This window comes from Suricata suricatta, chromosome 6 (genome assembly GCF_006229205.1).
Source record: "Suricata suricatta isolate VVHF042 chromosome 6, meerkat_22Aug2017_6uvM2_HiC, whole genome shotgun sequence".
Classification (NCBI taxonomy): domain Eukaryota; kingdom Metazoa; phylum Chordata; class Mammalia; order Carnivora; family Herpestidae; genus Suricata; species Suricata suricatta.
Genome location: NC_043705.1, coordinates 97519262 through 97536673, shown reverse-complemented (window position 1 = coordinate 97536673; position 17412 = coordinate 97519262). Strand labels below are relative to the sequence as shown.

At 35.4% G+C, this 17412-nt stretch overlaps 1 long non-coding RNA gene across 1 annotated transcript; it reads right to left on the bottom strand.

The window, feature by feature from the left end:
- Nucleotides 1–15101: 15101 nt before the first annotated feature.
- Nucleotides 15102–17186, bottom strand: LOC115294274. Its single transcript, XR_003909798.1, has 2 exons — nucleotides 16758–17186; nucleotides 15102–15266 (listed from the first exon to the last, which is right to left on the bottom strand). It is a non-coding gene; the product is annotated as an uncharacterized LOC115294274 (long non-coding RNA).
- Nucleotides 17187–17412: the final 226 nt, after the last annotated feature.

Here is a 17412-nt window from a genome sequence, read left to right as displayed (position 1 = left end):
ATATAGATATATATATACATTATATATATGCATATATACATAATATAGATATATATGTTATATATATGTATTAGTATCATAAATAGAGACTGACATAGCAATTAGTACAATGCTTGGCACATTTTTGACAACAATAATTATGAGTTTGATAATAAGGCATTTTACAAAACTGTTTAGCCTATTAAGTCTTCAAAAGTCAGCAAATGTCCATAGGAGACATAGTTATAAACACCATAGGGAAATAGTTACTACACCCAGAAAATATAATTGATTATACTAATTTGTCCTAAGGGAGTTATTTTATTTTTAAGCTGATGATATCTGTTTCTCTGCAAGGATGGGAATTTGATCTTAACATCTCCACTATGTCAACATATATGGATTTTATGGAATACTAATGGAGGAATGATTTTTTCCTGCTTTCTTTCCTTATATGTTCCATTGTGAATTTTCTTTATGAGATATTAATGATTATGTACTCATGTCATTATGATTTTACTTCTTGTCAGCCATGCAGGCAGGATGGAGGCATATTCACATAATACACAAATGTCATTATTTACATGATGTGAGTGCTCACACTATTACACTTTAATGGGAATTAAAGAAAAACATTTTGCCATTATGATTATTATATCTTATGTTTTTATGCTTTGGATCTTGCTTGAGGTAAAAACTGACATGAAACCAAGTACGATAAATTGCAGTACTTTATTTTTACTCTGACTTTGAATGTAAAGGAATACGGTGATAGTTAATTCTGTATGTGAGCTTGGCTGGGTCACAGGATATCCAGATATCTGGTTAGATATTATTTTGGGTTTGTCTGTGCTTCCTAAATAGAGTAACATTTGAATTGGTAGACTAAAGTAAAGTAGATTGCTCTCTTCTCAACAGATTGGATTGGGCATCATCCAATCTGTTGAGAGCCTGGATAGAACAAAAAATAAAGGAAGGTTGAATTCCTTTTTTGCTGACCATGTTAGCTAAGACATCAGTCTTCTTCTCCTGGCCTTCCTGCCTCTTAGGCCTTCAAATCTGGACAGAAGTCTATTTGTATCTCCTATTGGGGACTATTCCTCTAGAGAACTCTAATCAATAAAAACACATAAGATATGGAAGTTATGGACCTTATTCTATAAGTAGTCTCCCAGCAATAGGAACATACAGTAATAAAGCTGAAGGGGCAGTTTACCTTTTCTAGCGTTGAGAATTACTTTAGATAATGTGGATAATTTTTGAAACAATAACATCTCAGTCTAGAATTGCTGAAAATTTACTTGTCTGGGTTTGCCCCAACAGAAAAGCTTTGACTTTAATTACATACACTGCTATTGCTTTGTCAGAGTAGGACCTCTGACAGGTCGAACTTTAGCAGACTAACATGTATGAATTAATATAGTTTGTGGCTTAGAGCAGGGGAAGAAAATTGAAGCAAACCTCTAATAAATTATGACATCCATTATGTGTCTGCTGACATTTCTCTCTACAACTTTGACACAGGATATAGTGAAATTGCAATGACACCATTTTCTTTCATCATTCAACAAAGAAACTCCTGATTTCTCTCAGTGCAACCAACGTTTGATTTCCCTGTATTGTATGCATGCTAACAACATCAAAAACCTCCCTATTTTTGAAAACTCCTTTTGGAAACTGCAAAGGCAATTGAGAGAGATCTTTGAAATGATAAAAAGTTTCTTTGCCAAGCAAAGTTTTGACTGTAAAAAAGTATAAGCCATCTGGAATCTTGGCAAAAAATCCAATTTGCTACTCTTGGAACAAGAAATTCTTCTGTCATTGTAACCCATGGGCATCAAAATGATGTGAAAGATGCTGCCAGCAACCCTCAAGTAATTCTTGCCCATCAGCTTAAAAGTCTCCAATTAAAAGCTTGTCTAGCTATTAGCTGAATAGCAAAATAAAGATTTTTTACAGATATTTCACTTTTCAGGTTTTTTTGAGAGTGAAAACATGTTCAACTTGAATATTAAACATTAAAATAATATGTTTATTAGTAGCTTGGATTAATTTGTAGGATATTTGAACCATTGAATGTTTTATTATTTTCATTCATTCAGCCACCTCAAAGTACTTCGTAAGGTACTACTAAACCAGTTCTCATTGTACAGTGAAGTATTTGTGGGAATAGATAATTGGACTTTGCTCTGTGGAGTAAGTATTTCTTAGTGACAAATCCTGTTGACTTCTGTGCAGATAGAAACTGGCATACCGGAGCAGTGTCAAATTTTTCTGAAGGTTAATTATTCCTAAATAATTTTAAAGTTGATTTGTGGATTTCTCTTCTGTTACTGCATCTAAGATTATGGATGACCTGAAACTTGCCAAAAAGGTAGGCTTTTGAGCAAAGTAAATTCTTCAAATCCAATTCCCTCAGCAAATCCTGTGATCTCCTACTGAGCATTAATGTATGAGTATCAACAATGCCCAAGAAGGAAAGTTTTTCTAACTTTTACCTTATTTGTTACCTTTGTTATTTAGATTTTTTAATCATTGTTGTCATCAGAAAGAGCAATTGGAATCAAATGAATATAAAAAATAAAATGCATGGAGCGCCTGGGTGGCTCAGTTGGTTGAATGTCTGACGTCAGCTTAGGTCATGATCTCACGGTTCATGGGTTCCACCCTTGCATCGGGGCTCCAGGCTGACAGCTTGGTCAGAGCCTGGAGCCTACTTTGGATTCTGTCTCATTGTCTCTCTGCCCCTTCCATACTTATGCACTGTCTCATGCTGTCTTTCAAAAATAAATAAATGTAAATAAATTTTTTAAAAATTCAAAAAAATTGCATACTACCAGAAGACACTGACCCCCAAAATTTAACTTGTCTTTCTGTCTGTCTGTCTTTTTTCTTTCTTTCTTTCTCTTTCAACCTTCCTTCCTTACTTCCTTTTCTTTCTTTTCTTTCTTTCTTATAAAGAGGGAGAGGGAAAGAGAGATCCCTCCAATAGAGCCGGCTCTATTCCCAGCTCAATCTCACAACTGAGAGATCATGACTTGAGCCAAAATTAAGTGTGGGACACTCAATTAACTGAACCCCTCAGGTGCTCCTAACTTATCTTTAAAACAAACCACATTGACCTTTGCAGAAAAAAACCCAAAAACATACTTTTGAGACAAATTGAGGTTTTGTTTACATTTTGCATTCCATATTTAGATTTATGTAAGCTCTATAATTTGTAAGGACAGCTTTTAATCCATGTCAATAACATCAGTTTTCGCTCAGTAAAATAAACTTACTGTAGATGTTCTCTGGAAAATATCTAATTCATTATTTTGTGTAGATTTTAAACCCATCATTAATTTCTGGAAAAACTGTTTTCTTGCTTCCCTTATTCAGGCAAATCTGCCTACTATAGTCTCACATGACCAAACATCAGCTCTTTATAACACTTATCAATTTTATGTATTTGTAGACATTTTTTGAACTAATCAATTCTTCTACTAACCTGCATCTTCCATGACATCAGGGATTCTACCTGTTATTCTTTGCCATTTTTTGCCAGGACCTAGAAAAATAATAGAACATGGTAAGAAGTTGCTAAATCTTTATTAAAGAAAAATGAGGTCTTACGAAGTTGAAAGCTTCTTGAATCTGAAAAACAACAGCAACAACAATAACTACAACAATAAAAACAAAAACATATGGTAGAGTACACTAACAACACCTGGGAAGAAAAGACCATAACCTTCACATTGTGAGATCATTGATATGCTCAGTTTCCAGAGGGTTCGAGAGAGAAAGAGAGAGGGAGGGAGACAGATGGACAGGCAGACTTAGGTCAATTGCAGAACATTTTAGACCAAATAATTTTGTTGAGCCATCTAAATGAGATCCACTGAAGTAATCTATATTTTCCTATTAAGTATACACAGAAATACACATGTATATATACCATACATACACAAAGTATACATATATTACAGAACTATACATATATTAAATAAATATGTATATATGTATATATTTCACTGTTCTGTGTAAATGTAAAGAAACATTATCTTCAGTGTGTCACTATTTTTACACATACTTTCTCAGCACCTTGTGAAATAAAGTGTTATTAAATTATCCCGTGACCATATTTATCACCTGCTCCTCCCCTCTTTTCATTTCAGTAACTTCTGAATGACACAGCAGTTTTCCAGCTATTTACCAGGGGCACCAATGTTGAAAAACTATTCTTTTAGGTAATATAAAAATGTTTATTTTCCCCCTATGATATGAAAAATTAAAACCTATTATCCACACTGGTTAACATGAACAGATTTTTCTAAGACATAAACAAATAATTTCCTGACGTTTTTAAAAAATTTTTGCTTAAACTAAATACATGGAACCACTGATAAATAAAGTGCCAAGACTGGAAACATTACTAATAACTAATTACTTTGATAGTCTGGCTAGTGAATGCATGATTTTTTACAATATCATAAATAGGAGGTGATTTTGTTGGCCAAGCTTTTTAGAGTGTGTTCAAGATGTTCACTTGTTGGGGGAGCTGTAGTGAATTAGGACTTAGAGGCGCACCACAGTGTTCAATGAGACCCTGCACCTTGTGTAAGCGATTGTATTTCACAACCTGTTTAATCTGCAGGTTATGGTAACTTCCACCTTCTTTAACATCCAATAACCCTGATTTGACTAAAACATGGTTGTTATTAAAAGCAACCTTAGATCATTACTAACTTTTGTGGCTGCTTAATCATCCAAGTGCAGTGCTGAGATGGTGAATTCAAGTGACATTCTAAAGTCTACTTAATTGCTAATAATAGAAAATACACCTCAAGGAGAAAGCCTGGAGTTATTAAAAGAAATAATTATTCCTCTCTGCTCACAGACTATCAGATTTGATTCTTAGTTACTTTCAGTAGTTTCTTCATCAGCACAGAATTCTCAACTCTGGTTTCTAGATGACTTTTCTGGCCAGACTGAGTATAAAACATGAAGTCTGAGAGACCATTTAGAACCAAGTATCTAAAGGTAGAAAAGATCTTAGATTAGGAACAGCAGAGGAAAGGATGATTTTGATGAACCTATCAGCGTCAGCCTTAAAAGCTCCTCTTTTAAATAATTTCCACTTATTGAACAAGTTTCCTATTCAAAAAGCAATTTAAAATGTTATAGTATAACTCAAGATCTTAAAACTTGTGTACATTTGTTGAATGTGTACAGATATAAAGTAAGTGTATAAAATATTATCTAGCATGTTGATGTCTCTTTAAAATATCTATTACTATTTTACTAAAAGAGTAAGATACCAAGTAGGATTGGTAAGAAAAATAGTAACAACAATAAGATTTGTCATTACCAGGCACTTAACTAGTGTATCTATTTAAATACATTTTCTGATTTTATTTAATTGTATGGGCATTAAATAATTTATTTTATTGGGATTATTGTTATTCACTCATTTGTCAAGGTAGACAAACAGCTGAAATGGGCAACCTATGATATAGTATATGTTTATTTGCACTCATCCAATGTGGATAATCTTCATAGTCAGGCTTCTATTTTGTGAACCTATCTTTAAAGTCCTTGGGGCACTCTGCATTTATCCAATAATAAGAGACAAGGAATGGGTAGAGGATTACTGAGTGGTATTTAATGGGACAAGCCCAAAAGGAGTTACCATCGCTTTCATTCATAGTCTATTGGACAGAAGATTGTCAGTCGTGTAGTCATTTCTTACAGCAAATACAGTAGGGAAACAGTGGGGTTTTTCCCCCCCTTTGGTAAACACACGATAATCTCTGCTTTTATAAGTGAATAAAATAGAATTAAAGAATTATATCATCTCAAACCAAACAACTGAGACTCTAGGTGTTGTTTAAAGTTAAGTATGGCATTTCCAGTCATGATGATGTAACTGGAGCCAGAAGTGAGGTTCCATAATGGTAAATGAAAAGGTGAACAAATGTATGAATCAGCTGCTACAGACATTGATCAACATGCTGTGTAGGACTATGAGCCCTTAGAAGAAAGAAAAAACAGTGAAGTGAGCTTACAATTATGTTGGTTTTCTGGAAGCACTTTCTGGACCAGAGTATAGGAATAAGGAAACAAAGAAGAACACAGCAAATCGTTCCATTAAGTAGACAGAGATTGTAGTATGGGAAGCATGACGTAGCTGACATTATGGTCAGGGCACCAGAGAAGAGAAAGCTATACAGAGAAAACAACATCTTAAATCTATGAAGGGATCCCCATGTGTCTGTGATGGAATACTAAACCAGGTGTACTTTGAATGAATCTCTACATGAGGGTTTGTAAGCTAGAACATTCTTATAGTTTACTCAAAGCTAGGAGAATTTTTCCAAGCAATGAGAAAGGAAGCCTTTGTTGAACACTCACACCATTAAGCAAAGAGCACAAGACTTTGTAGGAAGGCCAAACTAACAATAAAGACTAACAGATCTATATAATGATCGCCACTTCAGATAGCTGTGAAATTAGGTGAATAACTAGTTGTTACTTAACGTCCTAATTTCTGTATAAGTCTGCCGGAGGCCCGCTCCAGTGGGTCCAGGGCTCCCTGAAGGGGTAGCAGCGGTCTAGAAGCAGAGAGGAGACACTGACACAGCGCAGGTTCTTAATTGGCCCAGCCCGACATAATATTCCATCTTCTGTATCTCCTGTATCCTGTATCTTCTTATATCTCCATCTAACTCCTCTCTAGCCAGGTCTTGGGCCTTTATTTAAAGACTTATGACATCAAAAGGTGGAACTTTTACAAATAATTCTTAGTGATAAAGGTGCTTTGAAAAGGGTGCAGAAACAGGTTTTACAGAGGTATTTCTTTAAAACTATTCTAATTACAATGAGGTAACTTACACATTATAGGATAACAGGATATTCTCAGTGAAAAGCAGATAACATACACATTTGTTTGAACCAGTAGTAAATCTTACAACTAGGAAGATAGCAAGATGTTTTCAGTGAGAAGCAGATAGCAAACACATTTTATAACAAAGATGCTAAAATTCAGTCATAGACAGGGCTAGGAGGCATTCTATTTGGCTCACAAGAGGAAGAATACATTCGTGATGGTTAGTAAGTAAACCTTTTGTCAACCTTGTTCATTGAGGTTGAAGGTGTAAGCGCCATAGGCACCCTAGACCAGCAGGCCTTTGCATAGGAGTTTAAGTTGTAACTACTCTTACGTGTCCTCACAGTGAGCACCAAATTAGCATATGTATGCGCAGTAACGTCTGCCTGGCTCTTGTTTGTTTCTATTTCCTAAGTTAGGCTTTCTGTCTTCGGGCCAGGGTAAACATTATCTTTGTGTTCTTTAACCCCCTTTATGTCCATGTCTTACGTTTGTGAGGCTCCATAGAAGAGCCTTTGGCAAACATGTGCAGTGCCTTGTTTAACTTCCTCTTTATAGAGGTGGGAATATGCTTCCTCCCATGAGGTTTCTGGGGAATAGCGGTCTGATTTGGAGCATTGTGAGGTCTAATCAATAGCAACAGGCTTAATTTTACATGAGCAATCGTTTACAGAAGGAGATGCCAGCTTCCACCCCTGTGGCAGGAGCCGTGCTACGTCTACCATTTCCTTCCTGTGACCGTGTCATCCAGCAAGGCCGGTGCGGCTCCCAGCATAAGTCTAATTACATGAAACAGAAGTGGGGGTTTTGATTTTTTTACTTTGCTTTTCTGTTTGGAGTGTCATTGTAACTACTGTATTGTAAATGATGGAAAATAACTGCATATGTTAAAAAAATAAATTGTGTTATATTAAAAAAAAGATATTTATTATAGTAGTATCATGATTGTTCAGCTATAAGCCTGAAATAAGATGAGGAGGGCTTTTCCAAAGGAAGTTGAGAAATAAATTATTATTAAAATAGAGTAAGTAGCATTCTATACTTCCTGATACATGTGATTCCGGTGCTGCAAAAAGTCCATCCAGAGCCACAGATATTTACATTACTTGTTACACATATAATAAGTATAAATGCTTATACTGACAAAATGTTTGGTAATTTTCTTTTTTTTTTTAAGTTTATTTATGTATTTTGAGAGAGAGCAAGCATGAGCAGGAGAGAGAGAGAGAAAATAAGAACCAGGCTCTGCACACTATCAGTGTGGAGCCTGATGTGGGGCCTAATCTCACAAACCACAAGATCATGATCTGAGCTTAAATCAAGAATCTGCTGCTACTTAACTGACTGAGCAACTCAACACCCTGGTAATTTTCTTATTAACTTGAACACAACATAACTCAATTTTTTGATATAGACAATACAGCAGACTTATTTCCTCAGTTCTATAAAAGTATTTTTAATGTAGAAAAAGTCTACTTCTAATCTGAGAAAAGAAAACACCATTTGTCATAAAAATCTTCAGTAGTAAATTTGTACTAATATTAATTTTATGATCAGTCCTTCTTTAACGACTCTTTCCCCTGGGAGCACCATGAGTCTCTAAAAGTGTTACTCAAAATTCCCCCAGAGTCTAATGAAGATAATTTGCTAATGGATGTTTTGTTTGATCTTTATCCAAAGGCAAAGGAGCACATAATTGATGAGCATCTGAATGTGAGAAACACAAGAGGTTCCTTTAAAAAATGATGCCCTCATAGTACAAACAAAAGCTATGATTAATATTTTCGTCAAATCCATAAAAGAAAATGGAGAGGACATTGCCTTCTTCTATCAAAGATGTACAAGGATTACAACTATGCTTTGGCAGATCATTTGTGCATTCCCCTCGGATATGGCACTAGCTCACTCCTTTTAGTCTAGAGTTATAAAGAACTAAATATGCTATTAACATTTTGATCAATATTTAGTCCTGTTCTTGCAAGTTCCACATTTGTTCAAGTTCTAGTTTTAGGCTTGTGTCACTTGAAATAAACAGATACTATGATGGTGCTTGGTTTGAACACTTATTACTTTTTTGTATATATTTGGAAAATATATTTAAAATAAAATAATAAAATTTCTAAAAGCACAAAGAGGTATAATATAGAGGTCTCCCTTGTGCTTTTTACCACCTCCTGTTTCACACCACAAACATAACTATTAACAGTCTCATTAACCAAAATATGAGTAAATATAAGTAATTATAAGATGACATAAAACAATACCTTGCATGTGCAAAGTATTTTGTAGTTAACTAATATCTCACGTTTATAATTTTTTATTTTTAGTAAGTTTATTTATTAATTTTGAGAGAGAGAGAGAGAGAGCTCATGTGCTCATGAATGCATGGAGGAAGGTCAGAGAGAGAGGGAGAGAATTCCAAGCAGGTTTCACACTGTCAATGCAGAGGACAGTGTGGGGCTAGAACACATGAACTGTGAGATCAAGACCTGAGCTGAAATTAGGAGTCGAATCCTTAACCGAGTGAGCCACCCAGGTACCCCTCTAATTTTTTACTTTATGCAGAGAAAGAAACTTAGACCTAGAAGGGGAAGTAACAGATTAGATCATATAGCTAATGACTATAGAATAGGACTTTGCTACAGATCTTCTGTCTCTAAGACTGCTGTCCAACACAGGTAGACATGCTTACACAATCTGCAGAGAACATCACAGTGCAGTGGGAGAAAAGACAAAAATAATATATATTCCTAAAATCTTGTTGATTTAATGAGATGAATTTTAGAAAAGCAATAACAGATATCAAAATACATAAACCTCATTATCACACCACCAGGAAAGGGCCACATAAGAAAGAGAAAGGTTGAAGAATCTGCTGTGGACTATTAATGTACAAAAGGAGTAAACAACCAAAGCCAAGTTAATATTGGACTTTTGCCTCCCAAATAAGAAATGGTCTTCTGCAGTTGATAAGCCATTTTTAGGCATTATGAATTATGTCAGTTGTGCCTGAAATTTCTACCTCATGGTTTCTAACATTGACCACTGTGGCACACAGATCTTGTAATATGCTTTGAAAAGAAATCCATGCTTACACAAATTTGGGTAAAGTGATGTACTGAATTCTCTGTTCCACACTTTGGGAAATATGAGGATATTAATGCTGTGTGAGTTCTGACCAGATAGAAACCTGTTTCATGTTATTTATGCTAGTTGTCCTCAAATTTATTTGACTCTTGGCCTCATTATTATAGTCACACTGTTAACTTCAGAGAACACCATTTTTAGGAAATGACATTTTCTTAAATGCAGAAATATTTGAATTGGGCATGGAGCAAGTCACCTAAAGAAATAAAGCATAATGTTCATCGTATGGCATTTTATACCTTATTCTTATTCTTGACTTTTCAGACAAAGACAAAGAAATCTGTGATGGATTCTTTATTGATAACTGTCACAATTGCTTCCTAGACACTAATATAACCAAGAAAATCTGATTAGGGGAAGACATTTTTAACTTCCATTATTTATGGTGCCTGACTTCTTTCATAAATAAATGCATACAGTCAATCAATTGAATAATCAATGAGCACATATTTTCATTGTTTACAATGCATTCTGTAGGACAGACATTGAATCTGCCTCAAGGATCTTGCATTTCAACTGAGGCATCTGGGCATGGATACAGTGACAAATTATATAAGTGTGTGATGTTAAATATACATCATCAGAAATGTCACAAGACAGGCTTGATTAATTACCTAGTGAGTGTCACGAGTAGTTCACACACTGAGAGTTCAGAAGGAGTGAGGTCACAGTGAGTGGTAGTGACCTAAGGTGACTCCTGAGATTCACGTATGCTGAAGCATATATTTATGGCTGAGTCCAGACTCAGTTAGAAAAATGGCAGAATGCTTAAAAGCAAGCAATACAGTAACACATTTGCATGTTTGAATTAGAAGAGACACAGGAAGAAAAAGTGTTTAGGCAATCAACCTGCAGAGCTTCAAAAAGAGGACTTGAGAAGAAAACAGTGAAACAAAAAAAGTGAGGTACTAAACCATGTATTAATTAATTGAACTTATTACTTAATCCTTGTTCACTATTATCTTGCTCACTCCTAAAGGAAGAAACAGGCAAATTGGTCTCCATTTAGATAGGACTGAAGATAGTGGTAAGGAGTGGAAATTGCCCAGCGAGGCGATTCTAAGTTTTGGCTCAGGAACTCTAAGTGAAATTAGGCATTAGAAATTAATACAGAGATGTTTCTATGATTCTATAAATCAGAAATTAATTTAGTAATAAAACAGCTTGAAAATAAATAAATAGATAAATATATCTTTTTTAAAAAATTTAATGTTTGTTTATTTACTTTGAGAGAGAGAGTGAGCAAGCCAAGGAGGGACAGAGAGAGAGGGAGAGAGAAGTCCTAAGTAGGCTCTACCCTGTCAGTGTAGAGGTGCAGAGCCTGAGGCAGGCTTGAAAGTCAAGAACAATGAAATCATGACCTGAGTCAAAGCAAAGAGTCAGATCTTTAACCAACTGATCCACCCAGATGTCCCTATCTTTTATTTTTTTAAGTAAGTGCAGGATTTGCAATATTGTTTAAGTTTGGAAACTGGTATATGTTCATAATCTTGAATATATAGATATTATTTGGCATACTTTATTGTAGATGTGTGCTTTTGTAAAATGTGAGTATAGGCTACACAGATTTTTTTTCCAGAATTTTAAAGCTTAAAGGAAACTTACATATCACTGAATTAAACATCTCTGTCTTCATGTAGTATGTAAAAGGCTAGGCAACAATAACTCCATGTGTACAAAGGGGCCCCTTAGTTCAGTCTCCTACATTATTTTGACAGTATCAGACTCCAGAAGAGAAAGGCATGGAGGCCCAGTGTGGTACATTTGAACAAATATTCTCATATAAGGCATAGGATGAAGATGATAGATATAGATGGATGGATATCTCCATCTTCTATATACACATGTAAGTTTGGAGATATATACATTTATCCATCCTTAATCATATACAGATAAGTTTGCTTTAAGAAGCATGTTGGAAGGTAGGTTATTACTAGGAAACTTAATTAAAATTAACTGAAAAATAAACTAAACTATCCCCTGAACTGAAATACAAACCATGTCACAGTTTAAAACATTTTTGTAGTACCATTAATAAAAATTGTAATCTAATGTTAATTTGCGAAATGTAAATGTCATCTAAACAGTTTCAAAATCTACTGAGTCCAAACTACACACTATTCTCTCTAGTTCTAATTCTCTTGCTCCATTCAGATTACTTCAAACCATGTTATTTCCAGTCCTCGGAATGAGCCAGACTTATTAAGGAACCAACATGACATTGGAATAAAAGGATTTAAACTAGGCCAATAGATGATCTGCTTTTTGACTCTTCTGAGAAGTTTAATAAGATACCTAGTGTATTCATTTGTTCATTTTTAAAATGTGCTTTTCATTTATCAATTAATTAATTTAAATATAATTTAATATCAAGTTAGCTTGATATCCATTGTATCCAGTGTCTAAAGTGTGCTCTTATCTTGAGGAGCAGATTCCCATGATTCATCACTTACATACAACACTCAGTGCTCATCCCAACAAGTGCTGTTCTCAATGCCTATCACCCATTTTCCCTCTTCCCCAGCCCCCATAGCAACCCTCAGTTTGTTATCTGTATTTAAGAGTCTCTCATGGTTTTCTTCCCTACCTGTTTGAAACTATTTTTCCCCTTCCCTTCCTCCATAGTCTTCTGTTAAGTTTCTCAAATTCCACATATGAGTGAAAACATATGATATCTGTCTTTCTCTGACTGACTTATTTGACTTAGCACAACACACTCCAGCTCCATCCACATTGTTGCAAATGGCAAGATCTCATTCTTTCTCATTGCCAAGTATATATATTGTATATATAAACCAAATTTTCTTTATCCACTCATTAGTTGATTGACATTTGTACTCTTTTCATAATTTGGCTGTTGTTGATAGTGCTGCTATAAGATTGGGGTACATGTGCCCCAATGAATCTGCACTCCTGTATCCTTCAGATAAATTTCTAGTAGTGCTATTGCTGAATTGTAGGGTAGTTCTATTTTTAATTTCTTGAGGAACTTCCACACTGGTTTCCAGAGTGGCTGCACCTGTTTTAATTCCCACCAACCATGCAAGAGGATTCCTGTTCCTCCACATTTTTGCCAATATATGTTGTTTCCTGAGTTGTTAATTTCAGCCATTATGAATGGTCTAAGGTGGTATCTCAGTGTGGTTTTGATTTGTATTTCCCTGATGATGAGCAATGTTGAACATCTTTTCATGTGTCTTTTGGCCATCTGTATGTGCTCTTTGGAAAAGTGTCTACTCATGTTTTCTGCCCATTTCTCCACTGAATTATTTACTTTTTGGGTGTTCAGTTTGGCAAATTCTTTATCAATTTTGGAAACTAAGCTTTTATTCAGTATGCCATTTGTAAATATCTTCTCCCATTCCATTGGTTGGCTTTTAGTTCTACTGATTGTTTCCTTCATTGTACAGAAGATTTTTATCTTGATGAGGTCCCAATATTTCATTTTTGCTTTTATTTCCTCTGCCTTCAGAGACATGTTGAGTAAGAAGATACTCTGGCTGATATCAAAGAATTTGTTGCCTGTTTTCCCCTCGAAGGTTTTGATGATTTCCTGTCTCACATTTAGGTCTTTCATACATTTTGAGTTTATTTTTGTGTATGACATAAAAGAGTGGTCCAGCTTCATTCTTTTTGCATGTTGCTGTCCAGTTCTCCCAGCACACTATCTTTTTTTCCATTAAATACTCCTTCCTTCTTTGTCAAAGATCAGTTGACCATACATTTGTGCATTCAATTCTGGGTTCTCCATTCTATTCCATTGGTGTATGTATCTGTTTTTGTGCCAACACCACACTATCTTGATGATTAGAGCTTAGTAGTAGAGGCTAAAATCCAGGATTGTAATGCCTCTTGCTTTGGTTTTCTTTTTCAACACTACTTGGGCTATTCAGGGTCTTTTGTGGTGCCATACAAATTTTAGTGTGGTTTATTCTAGCTCTGAGAAGAATGCCAGTGCAATTTTAATTGGGATTGAACATCTACTGTATGCTCAGCACTGAATAGAGTACTGGGAGACACAGGGGAAAACTTGGTAATGGTTTTGCCCTTTGTGTAATTTACTATAGTAGTAGGAGAAAACAGACCTTAAGCAAATACTTTCCCCCAAATTTGTGCAGTGGATTGTGATATGTGTGCAGAAGAAGCAGCAAAAGCTCTTTTAAGAGTAGGGGATGCATGACTCTCCGAAGCAAATTCTGCAGCTAGAAATTGGAGCCTGAATCAAAATGCTTTCATCTGTTAAACTAAATTTGGCTGGTGAGTGAAATTTTTCTGGATGTGTAAGTGATGCAAATTTATGCAAATACTCTATATCCTGACTCTTCACACCCCTTTTTGTACAATTTCCTTATTGGGCTCATTGCAGTTCAAATAATGTTTATACTGTAGAGAAAGTCTTCAGACTACATGAGCTTTGAAATGGGGAGAAAGTTTAGAGCCAGATTTTTTATCTTGGCAACTTGATAAATCTTTTATATCTTAGATTATTTTAAGGTGAATATATTCATTTTAGCCAATCAATTATTTTCATCTGATGAAATCTCTGGGTTTTATATCAGTTGTCTGATTTAAATAATTTTGCGGTATCTAGTTCATGTCTATTTTATTTTATTTCTTAGTCTCACTGGTGGAGATAGAAATGTGTATTACATAAAACATGGAAATATTACCATATATGGAGAAAAAAAATACAAAGGATGACGTTAAGAGAAACACCAACCCGAACATCATTCTGTTGGAAAAATACAGCACATTTAAAATTTTCTGCATCCTTAAGTAACTAATTTGAAGAATTTAACATTATGTGTAATTTAATATCTTAGGGAAGTGTGATTATGACAATGCACTTTGACAATTTAGCCTTTGTTTATGTTTACAGTCTCAAAGCACTTTTTTCTTTGTATTAGATTCTGGAATTGCAGGCTGCTTGTCATTATACCTTGCTTTGTGAGGTTTACCAAAAAACTCCCACACAACAGAAATATAAAGAACAATGTAATTTGTGAGGTTATAAATGGCACCTTTTTACTGTAATAAAATAAGCAAAGAATAAATAAAACTGAATTAAACTGAAGCCCATTAGTGAGATATAAAACAACACAGAAAGGGACTTGAAACATTTAATGGAAAATCTTTAACGAGTACCCCTTGTGTTCATAAATGCTTGACTAAGATGGGAAGCCTCCTGTGGTTCCTTTCAGTGTGCTGGGCTTTCCAGTGTCCTTGCAGTCAAGTAGTGGTCCATGTATAAAATAGTGCTATCCTCCTATGGCTAATATTTAGAAAAGAGATAAAAATTAGGAAGCATGGAAATAAAGTCTAATTTTAACATTGTTTTTAATCCATCTATAATTTCCATTATGTAGGCACTGGCTTCACTTTGTTCTCCTAGCTCCTTTCTGACTCCCAGCACCTTGGTTTTTGCTGTCATGTTGGAGAGGGGGGAGGCAGGAAAATGAAGCATGGGAAGGAGGAAGGACAGGAAGAATGTGGAATCTGAAGGCAGGTGGTCAGTACTCAAATCTATTACTTACTTGCCACATCACTTTAGGGAAGTTACTTAATTTTCCAAACCTCAACTTCCACTTCTGTGAATGGGCATAACGGTAGTCCCAACTGCGTAAGGTTGTTGTGATGATTTATCGAAATATAGCATGTAATGTGCTCCATACAGCACGTCGTACAACAAGCTCTGTATTATGAGGAAAATTTAAGCAGAAGAAAGTATACTCTAAGCATCAAATGAGTAGTAAGAGCAGATACAAGCATTAAGAAAGGCCTGGAGAAGAGAGGAATGTAAATATAGTAACTTTTGATGCTTCATGGAGTCTTCCACATATAAATGAAGGAGACGTGATGTCTTAGGAAATCATAGTCAGATCTTGGTTTCAGTGGCTATACAACCTAGAACCTGCCTCTCCCACTTCCTGGATTTTCTATTATGGTCACAATTCAATAAATTGTATTATATCAGTTAAAGAGCTCTTATTGGTTAAAAAAAAACTCACATAGGTGTCACTAGTCACTACCAGGTGCTGGAAATACTGAAGGAGTTTTGAAAGCATCCAATTTGGGATTGAAACTGCAAGTCTCTTAGTAACTGTCGTCATGTAAAACATCCTCTGACAGAACTTAATATTTCAACTGATACTGGAAGAAGATATAGAAACTCTAGTGCTTGAATTCCTCTGTTTGTGGAATTCTTATGTTAAATATATTTCTATGCTACATAATTCATCTCCAAACATGTTAATCCTTCCGATAACGTCTCATGACCTGAGTGTTGTCAGTGAGTTGGATAAACTGGTAGTAATCAGTTGGGTGAAAAGGTACAAATAAATTGTTCTGTTCACCCCAAACATAAATGCAGCTGACTCTCCTTGGTGACAGAGTATAAATAGAGCATGTTATATAAGGCACATTGAGGGGTTTTTTTAACCTTTCAAAAGAATTAGCATTACACATAGCATTACTATTTAAGAATTTCCTCTCATAGAACATGGTGTTTAAAAGTCTACCCGCACTGACACTCATCAAAGCCAAGAAAGCAAACAAAGATTGAGAATCTGTATTTTGAGGAGTCTTGGTGGATGAACACAGATTGGTGTAAACACAGAATGCCTCGAACAGGCTGAATATAGGCATCTGGTTAAGTGAAGTTTCTTAACAGAAAGTCTAGCAGAAAACTTAGTTACCTGTCACAAAAGTCAGTGGCTATTTTTACTGGCTTAGAAAATAAAGTAGCACACAGAAGGGTTCTTACATTGTATAACTACTTTGTGAGTCCTGACTGCATTCTTCTTTGCTTCTGGTAGCAGTGACTGCCAAGAGATATCCATCCGGTAAATTTGCATCACAAAGACCTAAGGTAGACTCCTCTCGGCTTGTGGAGGATGAAACCCTTTAGCAATTTGTGATTCACAATGACACTGGTGGCTCTCCATTATCTGACCCAACAAGCAGTCATAAAAATGTCTCAAACTCAGTTGGGAATAACGGAAGAGTGCAACACTCCTTCACCATATGCCAGTCAACTCGGATAATAACAAGACCAAAATTCTTGACAAGATCCTTACATTAATCTTGTGGTGTCAGTGGCAGCTGGGCACCGAACCAGACATTTCAGGACATGGGCAATTTGCCGTTCACCCAGGGCTGTAGCACTCCCCTGCCTTATGTGTGCTATCTGTGAGCCAGGTTGTAATCACACCCACATGAAAGAACTTCAGATTATGTCCCCAGTGTCTATGACATCACTCTCAGCAGATGTGACTTTGTAGATTCCAGATATTATATTGTGTTGCTATCATCTTACTGGCCTTGCAACACCACTCTGGAGAAACTAGTGTTAATTGTGAATGCAAGAGTATTATAAACTGAAATAGTTATATTTTCTCTGACGCATGTTTTACTAATAC